This window comes from Salvelinus namaycush, chromosome 34 (assembly GCF_016432855.1).
Source record: "Salvelinus namaycush isolate Seneca chromosome 34, SaNama_1.0, whole genome shotgun sequence".
Classification (NCBI taxonomy): Eukaryota; Metazoa; Chordata; class Actinopteri; order Salmoniformes; family Salmonidae; genus Salvelinus; species Salvelinus namaycush.
This window is the reverse complement of record NC_052340.1, coordinates 206012-222500: the sequence shown is the minus strand read 5'-3', so window position 1 is coordinate 222500 and position 16489 is coordinate 206012. Positions and strand designations below refer to the sequence as shown.

Sequence of the window (16489 nt, the reverse complement as noted above, 5' to 3'; positions counted from 1 at the left end):
TTGTGTTAAGCCGATCCTGGGGAATGACAAATAGGAAAATGGCCGGCACAGAGTGCACACAATAATACAATTATTGTGAATAGTCAGATTAATATAATAGTTTGGTTTAAATGCTTAGCCTACATGCTGTGCAAGAACGAGTTCCCGAATAAATCTTGTTTACATGACACATCTGAAATTTGGCTGCCTGATGGGATTTTTATTACTCTAAACAAAACTTTCAATCGTGTTATTTAAAGGGAAGCATATTTGATTTGGAGATCAAAGTTTCTATGTACAAACTATGTCTAAAGATGCATACTTGCTAACATCACACAGTGTGACGTGATAATTGTAAAAGACTGAATCCTACGTACAGTCTGCAAAGACCGTAAGATGACAACCAGGGTGGGCTGTCCGCTTCTGCTCCCTATAGAAGGGCAACAATAATAGTGAAACAGTTGGCATGTGGCCAGCCAGACACAGTCAAGCTTGTGTAAAGAGCTGGTACATATGTATGTGTGTGTGACATTATGTAAAGAATGTCACACTGCTGGCTTAGAGTACCGCTTCCGCTTGATTCGGCTCATACAGAGGCTCAAACCCAGGACCTCTGCCTCGAAAACACACGTGACTGCCCTCTTGAAGCGTCTAACGCAGTCGCACCACCGAAAAGCTGGCTATTTTTCAGTGCAAGTGGGGACACTTTAGGCTGAGTTGTAGAGTTGTAAATAAGGAAACACCAACAACAGTTTTCAATGTAGCAGAGGTGATTTGTTGACACTAGTGTAATGAGTAGGAATAACCTTGCGTTTAGACCTGAAGAATGGTGTTAGCTCCCAGGGCTAATGCCCAGGCTTTAGCTCAGTGGGACATTTACTAACCTTCAAGATTCACTTCAATTTTGGCACTTTCCACTCCCCATAATTTACAAGGGATTAAAGGCACTGCATCGCAGTGCTAGAGGCGTCACTACAGACCAGTGTTTGATCCCGTGCTGTGTCACGGCCGGCCGCGACCGGGAGACCCATGAAGTGGCGCAGAATTGGCCCAGGTTAGGGGAGCGTTTGGCCAGCCGGGATGTCCTTGGCTCTCGACCTTCGCCTCTCCCGAGTCCGTACGGGAGTTGCAGCGATAGGACAACTACCAATTGGATATCACGAAATTGGGGAGAAAAAAGGGGTAAAAAGTACAACAACAAAAAATAGCACAAAAAAAGGAATAATCCACCCAACACCACAAATTCCTATAATGTACAGTGTTCAGTACCTCGAATACGTGAGAAAACTGTTGTAAACAAATGTTTAATTATGTCGTTATATTAAAATAGGGAGCAACGTGGAAATCTGTTGCAGCTAAGTGGACAATATATAGTTACTTCAATTACCTCGTATCTTGCACATAGAGTCGGTACTAGTTGTCCCTGTATATAGTCATGTTATTTTTACTCATTATTTGAATTTCTTATTTACTGTGTATGATTTCCTTTTTTTATTTAAAAAAATTTAATCGTATCTTTAACTCTACATTGTTAGAAATGGACCAGTAAGTAAGCATTTCACTGTTAGTCTACCCCCGTTGTCTAAGAAGCATGTGACAAATAAAATGTAATCTCTCCCTGGTCAAGAAAGCAAGCAAACTGAGCTACACACAATACTGTACCAAAGTCAGTATCAGCGTGAAGTAGCTAGTTAGCTGTAGGTGTACAATTTCACCATGTTCAACGTGGTAGTCTCGTGTGTCCCTTGTGAGCGGGCGTTGCTATGGAAACAACCTATTCCCACAGCAATACACAGGAGGACGAACCGAGAAGAGAAAATCGCGTTGTGTGACGATACTTCAAGGAAAAACTGCACTGAATAACTTTAAAAGCGTTATGAAATGTGAATTTGTTATCCCCCATCTCCAATGACGAGAACCTTGTCATGACATCGCATGTCACGTTTCATTTCTAGGGTGGACTATAGGCTTGGGTGGTATACCGTATACCAGGGTATTTGGAAAAAGCCAGAGGATGGTATTTCAATACCGTCAACACTATTTCTTTGAATTTGTTCAATAAATGTGAATATTTGTAGCTACTTTTTTAAGCTAATACCTTCAGTCAACTTGTGAAATATGTTAGGAGATAACACAACCTGCTTTTAATTTCACCTGTCACATTCTGAAGTTTACTGTAGTTCCCCAGAACAGCTGAGCCAGTCACATGTTTGTTTGTAAAAAGCACAATGGAAGAAAGCGAGAGCTGGTGAGTCCATGACATTCTATATCTATTGGCGAGGCTCTTGTGCGGTGAGGGCTGTTGTCCGGCGCACATGAGGTGATGAGGTTACACTTGTATTAGGGCTGGGCGGTATACCGTATTCTATGATATCCCGGTATTGATGCGGGGACCGGTTTTTACTTTACCTTCTATACCGGTATTTTAATATTTGGTTTGTTAAATGTGATACGCAATCTGTAATGTCAATTTTTATAGTTTACTTCACTACTTGAGTCATCTCTTTTCTCTACGCCACTTTCCACACAGACCTAGCCACGCCCCCTGTCACTCAATGAGCGCATTTGATGTTCCTCAACCACGAGTTTTCATGGTCAAAGCAGCACATGCAACAATGTTGATGACAACAATGCTGTTTTCCCTTTGCTTCTTCATATAAATCCACTTGCGTTCTATAATGACACTATTAGTTTGTGTTTCTTACATCAGCAAAACAGCTAGTTTGTCTTTTCTTAGCAAGTTGCCCTAAATCTTGTGAGATGCTAATTGTTAGCCGCTAATGCTAATAGCTAGCTAATAAATGTACTGAGTAAGAGCAAACGTAGCTAGCTAATACAGCCTGATAATACCAGTGATGGTATAGACCTAAATCAGTATGTTGTTTGTGCAACAGTATCTTCTAAATCAAAGAGGAATAGGCAAAGCAATAATATGTTAGCTACATGAAGTAGCTAAGAGTAAACATGCAATGTAGCCAAAGCTTATAGGGTCACCTAGGAAACACTTATCAACACTTTAGTTCCTACCCTGTCACAATAACTCCTCACTGGCATTTTAATTCGTGGTCATCTCAAACAACACTGTATTAAAAGTGCCCACTATTATATTCTAACTATAGAATTAGAATAGTCATTCTATTTCCATGATTCCAACAGTTTTGCACTAATTCGCAAGTCAAATCGCAATTGCAACATATGGTTAAAAATAAGTCCTAGATTATTTGCCCATATTGTGCAGCCCTACGTGGCAGTGTGGAAATGATCTTGAGCAGTGGTGTAAAGTACTTAAGTAAAATACTTGAAAGTACTATTTAAGTCATTTTTTTTGGTATCTGTACTTTACTATTTTTATTTTTGAAAACTTTTTTTTTTAACAAGAAAACGGTGCCATCTGGTTTGCTTAATATAAGGAATTTGAAATTATTTACACTTTTACTTTTGATACTTAAGTACATTTTATCAATTACATTTACTTTTGGTACTTAAATATATTTAAAACCAAATACTTTTAGACTTTTACTAGTATTTTATTGGGTGACTTTCACTTTTACTTGAGTCATTTTCTGTTAACGTATCTTTACTTTTATGCTTGTATAACTTTGAGCTGGATTTGTAGATCTGCAATTACTTTGTTTTCGCTCATAAGCATTTAGCTAACAGAATCTATGTGATTTCGCTATTACCTGTGCTAATTTTGTTAGCATTCTGGTACTAGAGGACCAATGGGCAATTCTTGCGTTTTTCGCACCTACTTGTTTGCTATGCCGGTAATACCATAAATCTCTGGATACCGCCCAAACCTAGTGGATTATCTCTTTAAATAAAGCTAGAAAGAATGGAACACATCTTCAGTCATTGCTGAAAATAATATAAGGGTCATTAGTAGTGATGCACCGATATAAAAAAAATTGGCCGATACCGATATCCAATATTTTCCTTGACAAAAAACCCCGATACCGATAACCGATATTTAACATTTTAGCTGCCTTTTAAGCATTCTAGTACATTCTAGTATAGTTAACACAAACAAATTGGACGCAGCGGTCTAAGGCACTGCATCTCAGTGCAAGAAGCGTAACTACAGTCCCTGGTTTGAATCCAGGCTGTATCACATCCGGCCGTGAATGGGAGTCCCATAGGGCGGCGCACAATTGGCCCAGTGTCGTCCGGGTTTGGCCACGGTAGATCGTCATCGTAAATATGAATTTGTTCTTAACTGACTTGAGAAGTTAAATAAAAGGTTACACACACACACCAAAAATACATTTTGTTGGCATTTACGTATGTCCCCATTAACAGTAAAACATAATCAAAACCTATTTCTTTCACTTACTTGCTGTGCTGTTTCGTTGTTCATTTGTTTCATTCTCAACCAGGATTTCTGTGGAACACCACTTGGTTCTTTGCGTGTCAGGACCTGAATATGACTGCACGTCACATAATAATTGAACACGTTCATACATTTTTGTAATAGTTATTACATATTGATTAGGTGTCATCATCTAAAATAACCCTAATTTATAAGACAGTTCTTATTTGATTAATGATGGTCGGTAGCCACAATAAGGATTAGCCACAATAGTGGACTTCGCGGTTGGCCTTCAAAATAAAAGTATGCAAATGACAGTGATGCAAATTAATATAAATAGTAGAATTATGCCATAATTGAATAGATCATGCTAAATGAGGTTGGAATGTTATATAAAATCAACAAAAGACAATCATTTGTTAATTTGACAAAAATCTGTTGAAATCACACTGGATGTATTATACTTTAGAATTGCATTGGGGGCATACAAATTTCACTGTACAGCGTTACCTATGGATTGTGGATCAATGACATGGGGTATCAGTCTACGCAGTGACACCCAGAGAACATTAGCGTCATAGCTCTTACTGTAGGACTCTGAAACAATTGTGAATTGAGCAACATTTATTGTCAACCTATGTGTATTGAACACTATTCACGAGGAAAAACAATACTGCGTGGATGTTTTGGAGTCTAATAACTCTGAGGAGGACGTTGGGAAAAAATATATTGGGTATTGAGTAGACTGATAGCCCATTTCATTGATCCCCAAACATTAGGTAAAGCTATACAGTGCAATATCAATGTCAATGCACACAATTGGCTGACTGGGGAGGTGATTTCACAGCCACAGTCCCGCGATAAGAGCTACAACGCTAATATTTGCGTAAACTCTTCACAGTTGTGTTCTGTGGGTGTCACCGAGTAGACTGATACCCCATTTAATTGCTTCACATTCCAACCTTGTTTAACATGATCTAGTCTAAATATGGTATGATTCCACCAATTGTAACCTCTGCATCACTTTCAAATAGGTACTTTTATTTTGAAGGCAAACCTCAAATCCCACTATTGTGCCTAATCCTTATTGTGGCTAGCTTCACAACACATAACCCGGTCCGGCCGAGCCTCACTAGCCAGATGAAGCTAGCTGGCTGCTTATAACGTTAGTTTTGGGCAACAGGGTTAAGTAGCTGGCTAGCTATTTATTTTCATGAAGTTCAATTTCAATAGGCAAACAACAACACTTACAAGGATTCCTAAATCATTGCTAAGAATAATGAAAATGACTGCAGTTTCTACTGGTCATTGTTTTCAGGCTGGTTGTATTGGTCCTTGCTAGGTACCAAGCTAAAGCTAGCTAGCTACCCCAGAAGTTGAGGTCGAAAAAATTATGCTTTATTATTGTAAACATCGTTCGTCGCCGGTGTTTGCAGACTTTTTTGTACAGCTTTGACAGTGCTACTGATTGTAGTTGTGGCGCTTGGCTTGCACGTACAAATTCAGAACACACAGCATTCTATAATAGAACTGTGTTATTTGACGCGTCAAATTAAAAGCTTATTTAACGCGTCAAATAGTGCTATTGTCAAATAGTGTTATTTGACGTGCATCTTATTTTTAACGCAAAGACCCAAACGGCGTTCCATAGTATGCCGTGAAGCTAATAGCAGTGACGCTATTACTGTGTAACTCCGGTAGGGCAACATCTGAAAAATAGCGCACTTGGTAGGGTGTACCGGTGCTCAACCAGTCGCGAAAGCCAACATTACCCACGACAGAGAACGGTTGATTGTCAAGGGCAATGAATTCCATTATTTTGGCGTTAATGGATTTGGACTGAGTTGTCTCGCTGACTTTTTCTTACTCTTTCAAATGACTGCTCGACTTGTTGACTGCTCAATCCACACTAGAGGTTGACCGATTAATTGGAATGGCCGATTAATTAGGGACGATTTCAAGTTTTCATAACAATCGGTAATCGGTATTTTTGGACACCGATTTAAAACATAATTTTTTTTTTTTTACACCTTTATTTAACTAGGCAAGTCAGTTAAGAACACATTCTTATTTTCAATGACGGCCTAGGAACGGTGGGTTAACTGCCTTGTTCAGTGGCAGAACAACAGATTTTTACCTTGTCAGCTCGGGGATTCGTTTTTGCAAACTTCCGGTTACTAGTCCAACGCTCTAACCACCTGCCTTACATTGCACTCCACGAGGAGCCTGCATGGCAGGCTGACTACCTGTTACGCGAGGGCAGCAAGAAGCCAAGGTAAGTTGCTAGCTAGCATTAAACTTATCTTAGAAAAAGATACATGGTTGATGATATTACTAGTTTATCTAGTGTGTCCTGCGTTGCATATAATCGATGCGGTGCCTGTTAATTTCTCATTGAATCACAGCCTACTTCGACAAACGGGTGATGATTTAACAAGCGCATTTGCAAAAAAAAGCACTGTCGTTGCACCAATGTACCTAACCATAAACATCAATGCCTTTCTTTAAAATCAATACACAAGTATATATTTTTAAACCTGCATATTTAGTTAATATTGCCTGCTAACATGAATTTCTTATAACTAGGGAAATTGTCTCTTGCGTTCCGTGCAAGCAGTCAGGGTATATGCAGCAGTTTGGGCCGCCTGGCTCGTTGCGAACTGTGTGAAGTCCATTTATTCCTAACAAAGGCCGTAATTAATTTGCCAGAATTGTACATAATTATGACATAACATTGATGTTATGTAACAGCAATATTTAGACTTAGGGATGCCATCCGTTAGATAAAATACGGAACGGTTCCGTATTTCACTGAAAGAATAAACATTTAATTTTCTAAATGATAGTTTCCGGATTTGACCATTTCTGTGTGTTATTATGTTATAATGATATTTGATATAGCAGTCTGACTGAGCAGCTGCAGGCTCGTAAGCATTCATTCAAACAGCACTTTCGTGCGTTTGCCAGCAGCACTTCGCAATGCTTCAAGCTGTTGCGCTGTTTATGACTTCAAGCCTATCAACTCCCGAGATTAGGCTGGTGTAACCGATGTAAGATGGCTAGCTAGTTAGCGGGGTGCGCGCTAATAGCATTTCAAACGTCACTCGCTCTGAGAAGTTGTTCCCCTTGCTCTGCAAGGGCCGCGGTTTTTGTGGAGCGATGGGTAACGATGCTTCGAGGGTGGCTGTTGTCAATGTGTTCCTGGTTCGAGCCCAGGTAGGGACTGAAGCTATACTGTTACACTGGCAATACTAAAGTGCCTATAAGAACATCCAATAGTCAAAGGTATATGAAATACAAATGGTATGGAGAGAAATAGTCCTAAAATTCCTATAATAACTACAACCTAAAACTTCTTACCTGGGAATATTGAAGACTCATGTTAAAAGGAACCACCAGCTTACATATGTTCTCATGTTCTGAGCAAGGAACTTAAACGTTACCTTTTTTACATGGCACATATTGCACTTTTACTTTCTTCTCCAACACCTTGTTTTTGCATTATTTAAACCAAATTGAACATGTTTCATTCTTTATTTGAGGCTAAATTGATTTGATTGATGTATTATATTAAGTTAAAATACAAGTGCTCATTCAGTATTGTTGTAATTGTCATTATTACAAATAAACAAATTCATTAAAAAAATAATAATAATAAAAATAAAATAAAAATAATTTGGCCGATTAATCGGTATCAGCTTTTTTTGGTCCTCCAATAATCGGTATCGGCGTTGAAAAATCATAATCGGTCGACCTCTAATCCACACAGCAGACATTGTGGTCTAGGTTAGGAATGCTGTGTTGCACGTGTAGCGCAACATTTTACGTGGCGTCATTACGTCATGTACCTAAGTTATATACAGTTGAAGTCGGAAGATTACATACACCTAGGCTGGAGTCATTAAAACTTGTTTTTCAACCACTCCACAAATTTCTTGTTAACAAACTATAGTTTTGGCAAGTCAGAGAGGACACCTACTTCATGCGTGACACAAGTAATTATTCCAACAATTGTTTACAGACTTGTTTACAGTTTACAGGCTGTATTCTCGGCTTGCAGACAACGGGGTAATTTTAATTGATCCAAAAATTCATTCCCAAATGTATCAGATTTTGAATGCAGGCTGCCACTTTGGAAACCATATACCTATGCCTAATGACTAGGGATGCATGATATATCTGTGAACATATCGAAATCGGCCGATTTTAGCTAAAAATGCCAACATCTGTATCGGCCCAACTCTAGTTTAACACCGATATGCAAAACCGATGTCAAAGCTCAGGTGCATACCTACAGTTGAAGTCGGAAGTTTACATACACCTTTATTTTCCTTTTTTTTTTTTTTTTTACATACACCTGTTTACAAATACATTGACACTCAGTTTTTCACAATTCCTGACATTTAATCCAAGTAAAAATTCCCTGTTTAAGGTCAGTTAGGATTACTACTTTATTTTAAGAATGTGAAATGTCAGAATAATAGTAGAGAGAATGATTTATTTCAGCTTATATTTCTTTCATCACATTCCCAGTGGGTCAGAAGTTTACATACACTCAATTAGTATTTGGTAGCATTGCCTTTAAATTGTTTAACTTGGGTCAAACGTGTCGGGTAGCCTTCCACAAGCTTCCCACAATAAGTTGGGTGAATTTTGGCCCATTCCTCCTGTCAGAGCTGGAGGAACTGAGTCAGGCTTGTAGGCCTCCTTGCTCGCACACGCTTTTTCAGTTCTGCCAACAATTTTCTATAGGATTGAGGTCAAGGCTTTGTGATGGCCACTCCAATACCTTGACTTTGTTGTCCTTAAGCCATTTTGCCACAACTTTGGAAGTATGCTTGGGGTCATTGTCCATTTGGAATACCCATTTGCGACCAAGCTTTAACTTCCTGACTGATGTCTTGAGATGTTGCTTCAATATATTCACATAATTATCCCTCCTATTTTGTGAAGGGCACCAGTCCCTCCTGCAGCAAAGCACCCCCACAACATGATGCTGCCACCCCGTGCTTCACGGTTGGGATGGTGTTCTTCGGCTTGCAAGCTTCCCCCTTTTTCATCCAAACATAACGATGGTCATTATGGCCAAACAGTTCTATTTTTGTTTCATCAGACCGGAGGACATTTCTCCAAAACGTACAATCTATGTGTTCAGTTGCAGTTGCAAACCGTAGTCTGGCTTTTTTATGGCGGTTTTGTAGCAGTGGCTTCTTCCTTGCTGAGTGGCCTTTCAGGTTATGTTGATATAGGACTCATTTTACTGTGGATATAGATACTTTTGTACCCGTTTCCTCCAGCATCTTCACAAGGGCCTTGCTGTTGTCCTGGGATTGATTTGCGCTTTTCAAGTACGTTCATCTCTAGGAGACATGCGTGGTCCCATCGTGTTTATACTTGCGTACTATTGTTTGTAAAGATGAACGTGGTACCTTCAGGCGTTTGGAAATTGCTCCCAAGGATAAACCAGACTTGTGGAGGTCGAAAAAAAGATTCTGAGGTTGATTTCTTGGCTGATTTCTTTTGAGTTCCCCATGATGTCAAGCAAAGAGGCACTGAGTTTGAAGGTAGGCCTTGAAATACATCCACATCCAAATACATCCACAGGTACACCTCCAATTGAATCAAATTATGTCAATTAGCCTATCAGAAGCTTCTAAAGCCATGACATCATTTTCTGGAATTGTCCAAGCTGTTTAAAGGCACAGTCAACTTCGTGTATGTAAACTTCTGACCCACTGGAATTGTGATACAGTGAATTATAAGTGAAATAATCTGTCTGTAAACAATTGTTGGAAAAATTACTTGTGTCTTGCACAAAGTAGATGTCCTAACCGACTGCCAAAACTGTAGTTTGTTTAACAAGACATTTGTGGAGTGGTTGAAAAACGAGTTTTAATGACTCCAGCATAAGTGTACGTAAACTTCCGACTTCAACTGTATATAGAGATTCATCAATATTGGCTGTTGATGCCGAAAAGGCTTGACCGGCTTGAATGGACTTTTCAATTCAAAACTTTGTAAGTTTAAATTTCCAGTTGAAATATATTTAATAAAAATATTATAAAATGTCCTAAAGCAAAAATATACACAGATAATACATTATCTGATGACATTGCTTTAGAAAAGGGGCACAAGACAGGGATGTCTCCTATCCACCCCCGTTTGCACTGGCAATTGAACGGCTTGCAGAAAGAACCCAAACGTAACAGGTATCAGTATTGGTGAGCAACTTATTTGCAGATGATTTTTTGATATACCTGACCAATATTGAAAACTCAATGCCCACTTGGCTAAAAATATTTTCAAAGTACTCTAAAATCTCAAGATATAAAATTACAGTGAAAAAAAATTATAGTGGCAATAGGAAAACTCACGATCTACATTAATCTTTTAAGTGGACCACAAAAAAATATTACAATATTTAGGATGCTTAATAAGTGACAACAAATACACTTGACAAAAACAAAATGCAATATGCAACAATTTCTAATATTTTACTGAGCTACTGTTCATACAGTATAAGGAAATGTGTAAATTGAAATATATTCATTCGGCCCTAATCTATGGATTTCACATGACTGGGAATACAGATATGCCTCTGTTGGACACAGATAACTGAACTTTTTAAGGCTAGGGGGCAGGATTCGGAAGTTTGGATGACTGAGGTGCCCAAAGTAAACTGCCTGTTAATCAGGCCCAGAAGGTAGGATATGCATATGCATGGTAGTATTGGATAGAAAACACTCTAAAGTTTCTAAAACTGTTAAAATAATGTCTGTGAGTATAACAGAACTGATTTGGCAGTCCCTGAGGACAATCCATCCAGGAATTTTGTTGTTGTTGAGACTTTAGACTTTTCAATGCTTTTCTATGGGAAAGTCTAATAATTAGGACCCAGATTGCATTCCTATGGCTTCCACTAGATGTCAACAGTCGAAGTGTCCCTCAGAAGGAATCTAGTCTTTTGGCACGCGTGAATGAGTGCGCGCTCCTCGTTCTTTTTCTCCGGTATTGAACACCGTATATCAAGTTTTAGCGATTATTTACATATTAGGGTACCTGAGGTTGGATTATAAACGTTGTTTGAATTGTTTGGACGAAGTTTACAGGTAACTTTTTAGATTCCTTTGTAGGCAGTTGGGTAAGTTGGAACAGGTGGATTTCTGAATCAAACGCGCCAAATAAACTGACATTTTTGGGATATAAAGAAGGACTTTATCGAACAAAACGACCATTCATTGTGTAACTGGGACCTTATGGATTGCAAAAAGATGAAGATCTTCAAAGGCAAGTGATTTATTTTCTCGCTATTTTTGAGTTTTGTGACACCTGTGCAGGTTATGCATTCTTGTTAATGCAGGAAGTGGGTGAGGCGCTGTCCTCAGACGATCAAATGCTATGCTTTCGCCGTAAAGCCTATTGTAAATTGGACAAAGCGGTTCGATTACCATGATTCTAAGCTAAAGAATGTTGTATAACACTTTGTATAACACAATTTTTATGAATGTTTATTGTTACTACTTTTGTTTTTTGAATTTCGCGCTCTGCAATTTCACCGGATGTTGTCGAGGTGGGACGCTAGCTTCCCAATGATCCGAAATAAGTTTTTTTTTTAAAGTTTTTTTTAAAGTAGTGGCATAGATCAGAAAACCAGTCAGTATATGGTGTGACCATCATTTGCCTCAGGCAATCCTATCCTTCGCGTAGAGTTGATCAGGCTGTTGATTGTGGCCTGTGGCATTTTGTCCCACTCCTCTTCAATGGCTGTGTGAAGTTCCTGGATGTTGGAGGGAACTGGAACATGCTGCCGTACACATCGATCCATAGCATCCCAAACATGCTCAATGGGTGACATGTCTTGTGAGTGTGCAGGCCATGGAAGAACTGGTACATTTTCAGCTTCCAGGAATTGTGTTCAGATCCTTGCGAAATGGGGTTGTGCATTATCATGCTGAAACATGAGAGGATGGTGGCAGATTAATGGCATGACAATGGGCCTTAGGATCTTGTCATAAACTTCCCTGAAAAGTTGCATATCACAGGGGCTATTCGATGCTAATACAGAGCGCCACAGGATGTTTGTGCTGGTCAAGGGCAGACAGGTCTGGAGTCAACCAAGGACTATATCTATTCCTAGTTCTAAATCTTTTGAATGGGGCATGCTTATTTAAGATAGTGAGGAAGGCACTTTTAAAGAATAGCCAGGCATCATCTACTGACGGGATGAGGTCAATGTCATTCCAGGATATCCCGGCCAGGTCGATTAGAAAGGCCTGCTCGCAGAAGTGTTTTAGGGAGCGTTTGACAGTGATGAGGGGTGGTCGTTTGGTCACAGACCCATTACGGATGCAGGCAATGAGGCAGTGATCGCTGAGATCTTGATTGAAAACAGCAGAGGTGTATTTGGAGGGCGAGTTAGTTAGGATGACATCTATGAGGGTGCCCGTGTTTACGGATTTGGAGTTGTACCTGGTAGGTTCATTGATAATTTGTGTGAGATTGAGGGCATCAAGCTTAGATTGTAGGATGGCCAGGTGTTAAGCATGTCCCAGTTTAGGTCACCTAGTAGGACGAGCTCAGAAGATAGATGGGGGGCAATCAATTCACATATAGTATCGAGGGCACAGCTGGGGGCAGAGGGAGGTCTATAGCAAGTGGCAACAGTGAGAGACTTGTTTCTGGAAAGGTGAATTTTTAGAAGTAGAAGCTCGAATTGTTTGGGTACAGACTTGGAAAGTAATACAGAACTCTGCAGGCTATCTTTGCATGTCACATATCAGTTTGTAAATATATATACACTGCTCAAAAAAATAAAGGGAACACTTAAACAACACAATGTAACTCCAAGTCAATCACACTTCTGTGAAATCAAACTGTCCACTTAGGAAGCAACACTGATTGACAATAAATTTCACATGCTGTTGTGCAAATGGAATAGACAAAAGGCAGCTGTGGCCTGCTGGAGGTCATTTTGCAGGGCTCTGGCAGTGCTCCTCCTTGCACAAAGGCGGAGGTAGCGGTCCTGCTGCTGGGTTGTTGCCCTCCTACGGCCTCCTCCACGTCTCCTGATGTACTGGCCTGTCTCCTGGTAGCGCCTCCATGCTCTGGACACTACGCTGACAGACACAGCAAACCTTTTTGCCACAGCTCGCATTGATGTGCCATCCTGGATGAACTGCACTACCTGAGCCACTTGTGTGGGTTGTAGACTCCGTCTCATGCTACCACTAGAGTGAAAGCACCGCCACCATTCAAAAGTGACCAAAACATCAGCCAGGAAGCATAAGAACTGAGAAGTGGTCTGTGGTCAACACCTGCAGAACCATTCCTTTATTGGGGGTGTCTTGCTAATTGCCTATAATTTCCACCTTTTGTCTATTCCATTTGCACAACAGCATGTGAAATTTATTGTCAATCAGTGTTGCTTCCTAAGTGGACAGTTTGATTTCACAGAAGTGTGATTGACTTGGAGTTACATTGTGTTGTTTAAGTGTTCCCTTTATTTTTTTGAGCAGTGTATAATTGAGTTAATAAAGCCGCATGCACACGGTCTCTTTTTTTGTTTTCTTGAATAAGGCAGCTACAAAGTGCAGGTGTTTCTGCCTTGCTTTCTGTGGTGGTGGGGCGAGTCAGCAGAAAACAGGAGCATTGCGCCGTAATGGGCTCAGTGTTCTGTCACTCATGGGGACACTACGTCATCGCCAAGTTTAAGTCCTTAGTAAGGGTAGACATCCAAAATTTCAGCCCTTTGGGTCCTGCCATAGAGTTATATTACAAGTGCCCTTCCAAGAAGACTCAAGGTCATTGGCCACAGATAAAATTACGTCAAATCACGTTATATGTACAGTAGTTTTGATTGGACTGATCATGTCAACATCTTACTTTCAAAGCCTTAGCTAGCAGTCATCATCATGAATCAAGTCGACAATCTACTGGCAAATCCTTTTTTATCCTTGTCATATGAAGATAATTAATGAAGAGAAATTATAGATAAAACGTATCGGTGCTCATCGGCCATTGTACATAAAGATAACACAACAAGTTGGAAATCGTAAATTCAACAATGAGTCGTTTAGAAGGGATCAGCATTGCAAAGCAACCACTAGCCTGCTATTCAGTGGAGTGGCTGTGTTTTTTTCTAAGTTCCCACCATAAGTCCAGAGAATGACAGACTTTGATGACAAAGTTTGATGACAAAATGTGCCCACAAAGGACCTGCGCGCCACCTTCATGTTTAAGTGAGCACATCACAAGCCAAGGGGAGTCCAAAAATGTCTCGTATGCTGCTGCATAAATTATGTAATATGCAAGGGAGATATGTATACTGTAGTTAAGAAAGTAATACTAAGTATATGTTGTGTAGTAAGCTGTTAGTAGCACATGTGCCTCGCCCTAATAATTTGGTATATTTTCACCTCTTAATTTCGCCTAACGTTACTGTTCTGACTCCTGACTCCTGTTTTTGAGAAATGTCATCATCTAATATTGTAAGAGGTTTCATTGTTCGCTTATATGTCCCATTTATTTATCCTACGGTTCTGACTTGGTGTACAGGGAAAATACTGTAAGAGCAGCCCATGTTCTGCATTCTGTCGCTGTACATTTCAAAAGTGCTGAAAACATAGTTATATTGACTACGTCCGTCTTAGCTTGCTCATGAATGTCTTAATCGAAATTACGGAATGCCTCTTATCCGCTCATCGTTCCCTTATGCCATAGTTTGTACATCTCAATTGTCAGTAGAAACCACATTTGTTTAAGAAAGTCAACCATATCAGCATTTTTTTTTTTTTTACGGCAGTAAACAAAGCTGAATGAATTGTTGCATTGCCAGACAAGGCTCTGCTGACAGCCAGGTGTAGCAGTGGTAAGGATTCACTCCATGGTGCTGAAAAGAAAGCTCTGCTGTTGGGACCGCTTTATGAAGGCCCTAACAGTTTGTGGGTACCGCTTGTCGCTGGTATTGTGCAATTAATGTATTGTTTAGTGTTGTGTAGTGTCTTTGCTGGCATGCATCTAAAAAAAAATATGAGTTTGCCCCATCAAGATTTACATGCTAAAATCGCCACTGGTCACACCAGATACTGACTGGTTTTCTGATCCACGCCTCTCCCTCTTTTTTTTTTAAATTATCTGTGACCAACAGATGCATACCTGTATTCCCAGTCATGAGAAATCCATTGATTAGGGCCTAACGATTTTATTCCAATTGACTGATTTCCTTATATGAACTGTAACTCAGTGAAATTGTTACATGTATATTTTTGTTCAGTATAATTTGCTAATTTTCTTCATTTTTAAGTCTGCATTGTTGGCAAAGACCTCGTAAGTAAACTGTTGTATTCGGCGCATGTGACAAATCAAATGTAATGATTCATCCATTCAAACTGGATCAACACAAATCCTATTAAACTACTAATTTCATGCATCAATCAACATGTCTTCGGCGTTCTAGAATAGCCTAGCAGTTAACGTCAACCATAGTAACTACTTTCAAGGCATTTGGTTTTGTGTCCATTTTGACAACTTGACATTGCAATGGCCTGTGAACATCATTAGTGCCAAAGGGCGCTGACACATGAAATACGAGTTATAATATCATTATTACGTCGATTCGGATGGGGATGGAGCAAACCAATGTACCTAGCTTGCTAATGTCAGCTAACGTAAGAGGTTTTGAAATTAGCTAGCCAACGTTACTACAGCTAGACGTCTGCTTGACCGGAAAATTTGCTAACGTTAGCTTATCACCGAAAACTAGCTATCAATTTTGTAGCTATCACCGTTCAGGTATTCTGTCCTATTGTGTATTCCCATAACCATGTCCCTTTTTCAAAATCACTGAACACAACACTGTTCTTGGTTTCAAATGGTCTTTTATAATCAACTTGCTTGCATTCGAAATGTGTATGTTAGCTAGCATAGCTAGCTATCAAGATACTGCAAGGTTGTCACGACTAGTTCGCTCTCGTCTCGGTCAAATTGTACTGCATTGCTACTGTTCCCACCGGTCTCCCTCGAACTCACCTGAAGATGCACAGGCCCGTTTAGATCACAAGACTTTGCTACGTGTCCTGAAAGCAATACTTTTTAAACAGTATGGTTAAGATCAAGGTTTTTATTTCACTTTCTTATTCCAATTCAAGATGTCGACCGCTTCAAAGAGCCTCTCTGTCAGCTGACTCTGACGCGGCTTTGGGA

The 16489-nt window shown here is 39.8% G+C and overlaps 1 protein-coding gene across 2 annotated transcripts in view; it reads right to left on the bottom strand.

Annotated features, from left to right (window-relative positions):
- LOC120029113 (AP-2 complex subunit mu) overlaps positions 1 to 16489 on the bottom strand; it is a 50379-nt gene extending 33890 nt beyond the window's left edge. For both annotated transcript variants that reach the window (XM_038974425.1, XM_038974426.1), the window contains exon 1: positions 16316 to 16489. The gene's annotated coding sequence lies outside the window, so the exon portion shown is untranslated. The remainder of the gene's footprint in view (positions 1 to 16315) is intronic.